At 37.9% G+C, this 10,855-nt stretch overlaps 1 non-coding gene across 1 annotated transcript; it reads left to right on the forward strand.

Moving 5' to 3' along the window:
• Positions 1–2,192: 2,192 nt before the first annotated feature.
• Positions 2,193–2,299, forward strand: LOC126789695 (small nucleolar RNA R71). The gene has a single exon (XR_007671608.1). It is a non-coding gene; the product is annotated as a small nucleolar RNA R71 (small nucleolar RNA).
• Positions 2,300–10,855: the final 8,556 nt, after the last annotated feature.

The raw sequence follows: 10,855 nt of genomic DNA on the forward strand, positions 1-10,855 counted from the left end.
TGGTTTGGCATTATCTTCTAGCAATATTCGATGCACACACATGGTAGGGCTGATTCCTTTGATGTCGGCTAGGGTCCATCCTATTGCCGTCTTGTGTCTCTTCAACACTTCAATCAATCTCTCCTCTTGTTCCTCATTGAGTGCAGATGAAATGATCACGGGCAATGTATCCTCTTCTCCTAAAAACGCATACTTCAAGTGGTCCGGAAGAACCTTAAGATCAAGCTTCGGAGCTTGCACCACAGAAGGAAGATTCTTGTTAGTAGTTAAGAGAATTGGACTAGGAGAGACAAAGCTTACCTCACGTGCAACCTCAAGAGAGGTCACGTTCTCATGAATGAAGGATGGCACGGCATTGTTAGCTTCTAATTTCGAAATGTTAGAACCATCACTTGTAAATCCGGCCCCTTGCGCAATGGTGAGTGCCAACTCGTCATGTGCCAAGGTATCTAGATAGTTATCTGTAAGGGAATCAAGAACGTCAACTGAAAAACAATCACTTAATTTTGAAAAGGGGATACCTCATACCTTCAAAGATGTTGAAGCTAATCACTTCACCATCGAACTTAAAGGTGAGTGATCTACTAAACACATCAATTTTTGTTCTTGCAGTCCTCATGAAGGCACGGCCCAACAAAATGGGGACCTGCTTGTCATCTGCCTCCGTTGGTTCCATGTCTATGACATAGAAGTCGGCAGGAAAGATCAAGCTCGAAATCTGCACAAGAACATCTTTAACATAGCCCAAAGGGACTTTGTTGGAACAATCAGCCAATCGAATCACAACATTGTCACGTTTCAAATCACCTAGACCTAGGTTCTCATAGATATAATACGGCCTTACATTAATAGATGCACCTAAGTCTAGCATTATCTTCTCAAATGTCATGTTTCCGATTGTACAAGGGATAGAAAAACTCCCTGGATCCTTAAGCTTTGGTGGTAGCTTCCTTTAGAGCACGGCAGAAACCGTCTCACTCATTGTGACAACCTCCTTCTCTCGAGTCATCCTCTTGTTGGTGCACAATTCTTTCAAAAACTTAGCATATCTAGGATTTTGTTGTATGCATTCAATAAAAGGCATGTTCACTTCTACCTTCTTGAAGATGTCGAGCATGGCTTGATCAGAGTCATCATTCTTTTGCTTTGCAAATCTACTAGGGAAGGGAACACGAGGAAGATCATTAGTGGAAACCAAAACACTAGAGTTATGATCCTTACCTTTGTCATGCACGGCATGATCTCCTTGTGGTAGGGGCACGACATCATTTGCCTTAGAGGAGACAGGGTCCTTCTCTAAGTCTTTAACATTGAAACTCTCGGCCTCCTTTCCTTTAGAAGGCACGGCCTTCTTGTGTTGCTGCAATGGAGCATCCAAGATCCTCCCACTTCTTGTCATCATGGCCTTCACGTTAGGATTAGGCTCAGTTTGGCTCGGCAACTTTCCTCCTTCATGGATCTTGCCCATGAAATCGATCACTTGTCCCATCTGCTTCTTAAGCTCGGTTATGTCCTTTGAATGAGCTTGTTGACTTGTAACTAAAGCTTGAGTAGCAGAGTTTAGATTTTGTTGCCCTTGAGCAAGAGACTTCAAAAGTTCATCATAGTTAGGTGAAGATGCGTTATTCGAACCATGAACATTAGAGTTAAAGGGAGCAGACCCTTGAGGTACCTGAGGCCTCACAAACAAACCTGAAGGACGAGGTCCTTGACCTTGAGCATAGGATGGTTGAGCATTATTGCTCTAACGAAAATTTGGATGATCTCTAAGTCCAGGGTTGTATGTGTTCGAGTATGGATCGTACCTAGGCCTTTGTTGCCCCATAAAGTTCAACTCCTCTTCAGTCATTGCACCATTTGGACAATTGTCAGTCGTGTGATCTTTGAAAGAACAAATACCACATGTTTGATTGTTGATGCTCGAACCATTGAATGCCTTGACTAGAACGTCAAGCTTCCTTTCTAAAGTAGCCATCTGATTCCTTGCATCAACATCGTACACCCCACGGCTCTTGCTTCCTCTCTTCTCCTTGGAACTAAATTGGCGATTATTGTCAGCCAAGTCATCAATCAAGGTGTAAGCTTCTTGACCGGTCTTGTTCATGAATGTGCAGCCACATGCCGAGTCCACCATGCTCTTATTGGTGGTGTCGAGTTCTTCATAGAAGAATTGCACCAAGTCATCCAACGAAATACCATGGTGAGGGCACTTCTTTTGTAGTTCTTGAAATTCCTCCTAAGCCTCATAGAGTGAATCACCATCTTTTTGAGTGAAGTTTTGAATCTCCCTCCTAAGTCTTTTCGTGAGTTGAGCAGGGAAGAATTGCTTCAAGAACCTCCTAGTCATTTCGTCCCATGTAGTGATGATTCCTGCAAGCAAAGAATAAAACCAACGTTTAGCATCATCCTTAAGGGTAAATGGAAACAAAAACAACCTCAAGTCTTTTTGAGGAAGATGATGAATCGATTGGAGCTTGCAAATGTCCAAGAACTCCTTAAGGTGAACATTAGGGTCTTCCATTGAAGAACCAGAGTACTTAGGCAGTTGCCCAAGCAATTGAACCGGAATAGAGAAGTTAACTTCATCAGGTGGAGTGAAAGCAATGCATGAAGGTGATTCAAGGGTGGTGGGAATGAATGCATTCTTGAGTGCCATTGGAGCACCAACAGGAATTATGTCACGGTCTGCAATTGTGTCTAAGTCTGAATTGAAGATGAAGGGGAAGGAAAGATCCTCTTCTTCTTCTGATCTAGGTGAAGAGTTTAAGATTGAATTGCTTGGAGATGTTTCGAAATTTAAAGGTCCACTTATGAAAGAGTTGTTTAAATCTCTAAGTGCTTGAATTCGATCCTTGAGCTCTTGTGTTCTCTTAGAAAATTCGGACATGCATAGTACCTGTTGTATGAAAGTTAAAGAGTTAGCATTGAAGAATACACAATGAACACATATAATTCGTGCATTCCTTTAGTCACACACACGCACACTTATGGGGAAGGTCACGACAACTATGTCAAGTTTACAAAGAGTTAGTTCTTTACGTTTACAAAAGTTCATACAATTCACAAGCTCTTTTTGCCATTTCAATGTTTGAACGATCGAGTCTTTGTTTCAGAAGGCCTTGTAGCTCAATTAGAGATAGTGAACATGGTAGGACTCATTTGTTGAACTACGGAGAGCGAACTCTCTATCGACTCCATCACCGGGATGTATGTCAGTCATTATATAGTCGTGACTTCTATGGATGAAACCTTCTTCACAAGCGTGGTTGAAGGCTATTGATTGGTGGGGAATGATGGAATCTGTTTTAGGATTTCTTGGAAGGGTGAGGGATGAATTCGGCACAGCTATGGCTTGTGTTTTTGTGTAAGGCTGATGATGATCTGAATAGAGAGGCCGAGCCTCTATATATAGGAGTTTAGGAAGCCATCTTGCCGTCCTATAAGGAAGTAGAATCCAATTGGGAAGCTGAAATCCTCTTTGTTATGGATTTTGATTCATGTACTCCATATCCAACTTGATGTAGGAAACCAAATCCAATAGGGAGACCACATAAGGGCTGCACGGCATCATTCTTGGTCCAACTAGGAGTAGCTAGGTCGGCCTCCTCTTCTCCTTCAACTCGGATATGATTTCCTTGTTCAACTACGAATGCATCTCGGCAACTCTACTTCCTTTCCAAATATGATTTGTCTTTCCTGAAAAGAAATCGACGATTAAGGAATAGGAAAAAATGAAAAAAGGAAAGTAGAGTCCTAGTCGAATAAGGAATCCTAGCTCCATAAGGATTTGTAACACTTAGCACAATTTCATCATCAATTCATTCAAAATTCGAAATAGCTCTACTTAAAACGTAGAAATGACAAATATAATACTAAACCAACTAAATAAGAAGTAACAAAGCATAAGAATAGGGCATATAAACATTAAGAGCGTCACACTTTGTGCTCCTATCATGACTCATACATGGTCTTTGAGGCATTACATTGCTGACTTTCAAGATGATGAGGAGCATGCTTATTATATGGATTTTTCTTACATTGTATCTAAATTTATATGATGTACAATAAATATATAAATGTTTTTTATTTTCACCCAGAACAATAGGAATAAGATAATGTATACATTATGATATTTTAATTTTTTTTAATTGTTTTAAACATCATTTACATCATGCATTTGTCTCTTTTACGTCGCACGTGGTAACTCAATTACAACGCACAATTATATCATTTATGACGCACGTTTTGACTCATTTACAGCACACATAATGCGCGTTGTAAATAATAATTGTCTTTTACAGCGTGTTCATTTATGGCCTGCATTTGTGCGCCGTAAATTGTCACTTTCTTTTGGTCGATCAGTGGCACCTCAGTGGGAGATGGGGTCGATACAGATTTCTCTTCACTTTCTCGAGAAGAAAACATGCCCGATGTGGGAGTGAGGTCAAATTTGACGCCCCAATAGTATGAGCATATAGCTTAAGTCACATCGTCACGTAAAGGGCTACATTCATCTAAGCTCAATAATTGCATAATGTCGTTGTGGAAAGACTTTTAGTTACTTATGAATTGGTGAAAATATTAAGAATCTGTACGTGACAAATGTGTCACTTATTAAAGGTAATTTAGTTTCATTAACTTCAAAACGGTACATGACATCTCGAACTCGACCCTCTCTCTCTCTCTCTCTATATATATATATATCAAACCCATAATTCAAATAACTCACCGCATCATCATCACTTCTTCATTAATCTCCCAAACCCACCTTTAGACATGGTCATCGTTAAATCGACCAAATGACCTAAGACTAAATCGGATTTCGGTGTTAGGAGAGAGAGATTTGGGTGCCAACACCTTGAAATTTCTAATCCTTTCTCTTCACTAATGAATGGTCATGTGAGTTGCTTGATGCGTTTTACTTATGTATCTTAGTTTTTAGCATTTGAGTCTTTGTGGTTTGACCCCTGATTTCTAGAAGATGGCTTTCTGTAAGACAGTAGGTGCAAGTTTGGTAATCAGGATTACTTTGAGTCAATCTAAAATTAATAATTGTGCTACTCTCTCACGTGGGTAGGCTTACCTAGCACTAAGATCTTGATCACACCTACACATGCAAGTTGACTTCCAAATCAGATTGAGGAGGAGGAGGCAAACGATGAAGCTTGGGTTTTAACCCTTGAGCTTCGGCGAGGAACCCAGACCCCGACAAGGACCATATGAGGCTTTTCTGGTAACCAATTCTATTTCTCGTAACCCTTGAGCTCCGGTGAGGAACCAAGACCCCGAGAACGGCTTCTACGAATTCTGTAATTGGTTCGATTCCGAGTACTAGTACCCTCTCAGACGCATCATCAACGACGCACACTCTCTATCCTGGTCTCATGATCACCACTGCCCTCATCTCCTAGGCTCTCCGCGAAACAGTCGACATTCATGAAGTCTGAATTATCTAAAGGAAAGCAAAGGCAACACCCACGTTAACACGACCTTACCTAAGGTCATTTAGGCTTGTGCCTGTCTGCCCCAAACACAGGACTAAGTCATTTGTACTCTTAATTTAAGGCTATCCAAGTTAATCCCCTCAAACAAACATGCACTAATAGTGGGTTTGATACTATTCTTGTTGGAATTTTTAAACGGATCTCGACTTTCCTTGCCTGCAAGTAGAGAATTTTCTCTATTAAACTTTGATTGACTGCAAGCATATAATTCTTTCTTCTACGATTTTTTAATCATTAGGATGCTTGAATTGATGTGGGTTTGTTATTCACTCATTTGTATATGTATCATTTTCAAGTTTTGTCCTCTTTTTGGACTACAAGCAGAAGCAAATTGAAGTTAATTACTTAGGAAAGAACAACCCATCAATTTGCTACCAACTAAATTCAAGAAGGTCTGTAGATTCAATCAAAGAGAGGAAATGCATAGAGATAAGGAGCTCGCTGATGTTGTTTTTGCATCTATTCAAGAACAAAAGAATTTGCCCTAAAATATTTGATTGAAAGCACAATAATCAACATAGTTTGTAATAGTGTTGTCACACATTGAGACCATTTCCGGGACCGGAATGCAACAATATTCGTCGTAGTACCGAATTAATAAGTAACCGACACGCCGAGCTCGACGTGTCGACTACCTATCAACTCGAAACTATAAGGCTATGAATATAATATAAACAAACTGACAATAAGAAGTGAGGAGCAAATGAAATATTGACGCAAATAAATACAAATGTGGAAGGTAGCAATGAAGACTCAAACATCAAACCAGGAACGTCTCTAAGCCTCAAAGGGCTAACTTGGTCCAACAAGAGAGTAAATGACGAGAATCACTAAAGGACGCCAATTGCGTCAACTGAATCCAACTCGGAGATCATAAGGCAAAGATACTATGAAATAAGATCCTCGGGAATGAAAAACAACCAATAAGCCTCGAACGCTATCAAGCTACTAGCCTCCAAACAAACGCCACTAGATACCAAAACAGTGCATCAACTGAGCACTCGTCCTCGCTAACCCGATTTGGGGCTAATACCCTACCTAGGTAGGGTTGGAAAACAAAAGAGAATAAGAGAATGGTGAAATGCTCAAATGTAAGAAAATATAAATGATCGTTCGAGTAGGAAATGAGAAAAGTGAAGTAAAGGGAATAACCAAAACAACGTTTGGTTAATGATAGGCAAACAAATATCCATATGCGATAAATGGGGCTAACACCACGATCGAGGAATATAATAAAGAAAACCACAGGGATATTCACATTCCTAGTTATAGGTGCCTCAACTCACCTTCAGGGGTCACAATTCCAGACTTTAAGACAACTGTACCACTCATGAATTAAATACACGGTGCCAAACATCAGGATAATGGAATCACCGGTAATACAGTATGGTGTCAGCCATCAGGACAACAGACATCACCAATACTAAATAAATGCACAATGCCAAATATCAAGACAATGAAATCACCTATAATACAGTATGGTGTCGGACATCAAGACAACAAATATCAGCAATACTAAATAAATGAATGCACGGTGTCAGACATCAGAACAACGGATGACAGACCCACTACCGAATTTCCCCTTGAAATCTGAGATGTACTTGTGTAACATAAAGTAGATAATGATTATGTCAATAATTCGGCATAACCTCCCATAAAAGTAGACTGCCCCAAAACTTGTAGATCAAATAATGCACTTCTAAAAAACACAAGGTCACTACCCCTCTCAACTAGGACCATATGTCCCCCACCATAACCACACTCCAACATCCATCAATGAATACAATAGATCAAGCATCTCTCCTCCAATATTTCAATGCAACATTAATATATAACTAATAGCATCAAAAAAATCTCACATCACCATATCTACAACCCAACTAAGCAATATACAAGCATGCCTCATGATTGAGTGGATATGCCCTCGACGTGAGTACTGTACCGACCTCAATAACGCTAATCTGGATAGAAAAAAAAACATAGGAAACGTGAAATAAAGTCACTGAGATGACAAAAATAATTTTAATAGTAAAACTACTTCTCATAATTCTTGATTTCTTAAAATCATTTCTCTTTCGCAAACTGTTTTGCATGCAATTTTTGAAACCTTACTGGAGAAAATAGATCATCGATTCGTAAAACACGTGAAATACTTCAAGTCTTTAAGAACTGTATTATATAATAAACTCATAGTGAAAATAAGATAATGAAATCTCATAAGGAAGCTGAGGCTGAGGATATATGTGACACTTCTTGGAAACTTCATCTCTGAAAAATCTTATAAACTCAAACCATTACCAAACTTGTACCCAAAGCTAAAACTAGTCATGCACTTACAATGACTAAGTCAGAATAGGCAAAGCATGGCAGACTACTAGTCATACACTTATGTTGAGCGAACACAACATAAGCAGAGCGAGGGTGAGAGATAGTTGGTCATACACTTGTGCGCATCAGGGAAAGAACGGGGGTAACTAATCATGCACTTGTGCATCCGCCAATACACAAGCAAAGCGGGGAGGTATACGTGCACGTAACCGGAAAAACTGGATCACTATATTGATGTACTTCTGAAATTGGGCACTTGTAAGGTAATTAAAAGAAATCTCCTTTCCTTCTTCTAAATATTTCTTTCTTTTATTTCTTATCGCAAATACTACTTTATAACCATAACTTTTCCATATAAATATACTTAATTTATTTACGAGAAAAATTAATAAAACTCGATTAAGGATAGTTTGCATTAGGGGTGGGTATAAAAAGCCGAAATCTCGATCTCGTCCCGAAATTCATATGGACGGGACGAGACGTGGGACGAAGAATTTATATCTCACTTTGTCCGTCCTGTCCCACTTTAAATTTTATTTGAATTTTAACCATCAAATATGTCATCATCATCATACATTTATAATTTATGAGAACATCTTAGATGAATTTTATAAGAAAATGACTAACTTCAAAGAATGAATCTTGGATCTTGGTTCATTTCTCATTAATATATGCTCCGAGTTATATGATATAAATAAAGACGATTTGTATATTGCAAATTTCTATGAACTTAGCAATCGAAACCTATAAAATCTTATTACAATATATAATTATATATGTTTCTTTTGTATGATAACACTAGAATTTTTATGTACAATATCTATAACACTAGAATTTGATTTTATAATTTTTGGTTTTCTGCCGAACATGTTCTTAAGTGATTTTGAGATTACCCTTGAGTTGTGAATGCACTGAGATTGCATGATTCTAGGTTGTTCGATTTATGACTTGTGCTATGAACATGTTCATCTTTCTATGAGGCTTCAGAATTACATAATTGATTTGTTAAGTAGGTGAGATGTTTAATGGATTCAATATGATTGGCTTTGGAGTTGCATGGTAGGATAAATATGTTAGATTTCAAGGAAGGTGTGAAGCAATACTTGAATGTGTCAAAATGTCTATGTTTTTAGGATATCCGCTGAGGACCCTGATTCTAACGATACCCTATTGTTTTATACTACTAACGATTGTTACAGGGTTAATATTAATGTTGAGTAATCGAACCGATCATAACATAAACCGTAACTTCAACGAATCTATTTCTATTTCTATTTCTGAATTAACTCACAAAGTTTACCATGTTATAAACTTCCTTTGCTTAACCTCTCACCTCGCAAGAAGTGTAACATGCATACAACATTCCTAATCCTTAACTTTTATTTAGTTTCTCATTTTCGGGATTTGTCACCTCTCACTTAAACTTCTCGATCTTTAAACTATCAACTCCATCCATAAGAGAATTACAAGTCATTACCATTTCCAAATATTAACTTAGATTATTACTTAACATACCCGATTTCATTCTAAAATGACAAGTTGATCAGTTCAATTACTCGACATCAATATTAACCATGTAAGCATCTTTAGTAGTATAAAGTAAGAGGGTATCGTTACAAGCCGGAGATCCAAACCAGGGAATGAATCACATAACCACATAACATCGAAATCACGAATTGGTTTAAAAGATTTGAAGTTTCATATTGGGATATACATGTGATCAATCAAACACACACTCAAGAATGACCAAACAAAACATACAAAGTAAGCATCGAAATCTCATTCTCAACCTATGAAATACCGAGCCTTAGAGGACAAGTATAGGGTTCACAGATCACAACTCAATGCTGAAATAGATAGTTAGGGCCTCTCTACATCGAAACATGGTCACTGAATTCTTAGCTTAGGGCATCAAAATTAGCTAGCATGTCATTCTCAATCCTACCACTTTGTTAACATATTATCTAGTTACTTAGGGCACCTAGAAAACAAACAGATCATGGTTATCACCTAGTGATTACTAACAAGTTAAGCATGTCACTGTGACAAGTCAAAAAAAAATTATCTAAAATAATTTTCTGGTTGCTCTAAATTGCTGGCTATAATTTTGGGGATTTTGTTTGCTTGATTAGAAAAGTATTGTTTAGTCCATAAAATAGGACTGAACCTAACACCATTTGACCCGACCCGAGCCCAAACTTAATTTTTTTTTTTTTAGAAAACTTGTCGCAGATAGAGCAACAGAACACAAGACCTTAACTCAAAAACTTGTCTCTCATGTTCATCATCTTTCTCCCAACCCATAAGCTTCTTGATTCGAATCCATCATCAAGTTCATCAGAAACTCTTCTAAACCGCCCTCAAACTCATAGAATATCCTAGGATAATCTTATATATTAGTAGCTGACCTTGCCAAACAGGAGGTGTCAAACTCTGAGAGCTCAATTGATGATTCTTTCAAGCTATATGTGGGAGCTGGAACCCTAAGAGCTTGGGTCTAGGACCTAAACATGTAAGAATTTAGTTGACCAATTCGATTTTGCTTTTTGTGTTCAAAACTTAGGGATTAAGTTCTTGAACTCTATAAATAAGGGATGTATTCAGTCATTATGAGATAGGTCCTCTAGCAGTTCCCATACTTAGAGTGAGGGAGAGATAACTCATGTATGATTCTATTATGGGTTTGTTGTTAGTTTGTGAAATTAGGATTGAGATCACTTTGAGGTTTACGTTTAATTATTTCTTTAATTTGAAAGTTGTAATTGAGTATTGATTCTTGTTATGAAAAGCTGCGTGTTGCTGTTGTTATGTTGTGATCATTGAAATTCTTGGTTAGCCAAATCAAACCCTCTTATTTTATTAGTACAAAGATTATGTGACGATCTAGATTTTGATAGGTTTATTTAATTGGTTGTTTGTTTATATTTGGTCTGATCATATGCTTGTTGTTAGCATATTGTATTTCCTTTTCTTATGTTTAAATAGTTAGAGGGTATATATATGTATGTTTTTAGAGTTTGGGT

Source organism: Argentina anserina, chromosome 3, assembly GCF_933775445.1.
Source record: "Argentina anserina chromosome 3, drPotAnse1.1, whole genome shotgun sequence".
Taxonomy (NCBI): domain Eukaryota; kingdom Viridiplantae; phylum Streptophyta; class Magnoliopsida; order Rosales; family Rosaceae; genus Argentina; species Argentina anserina.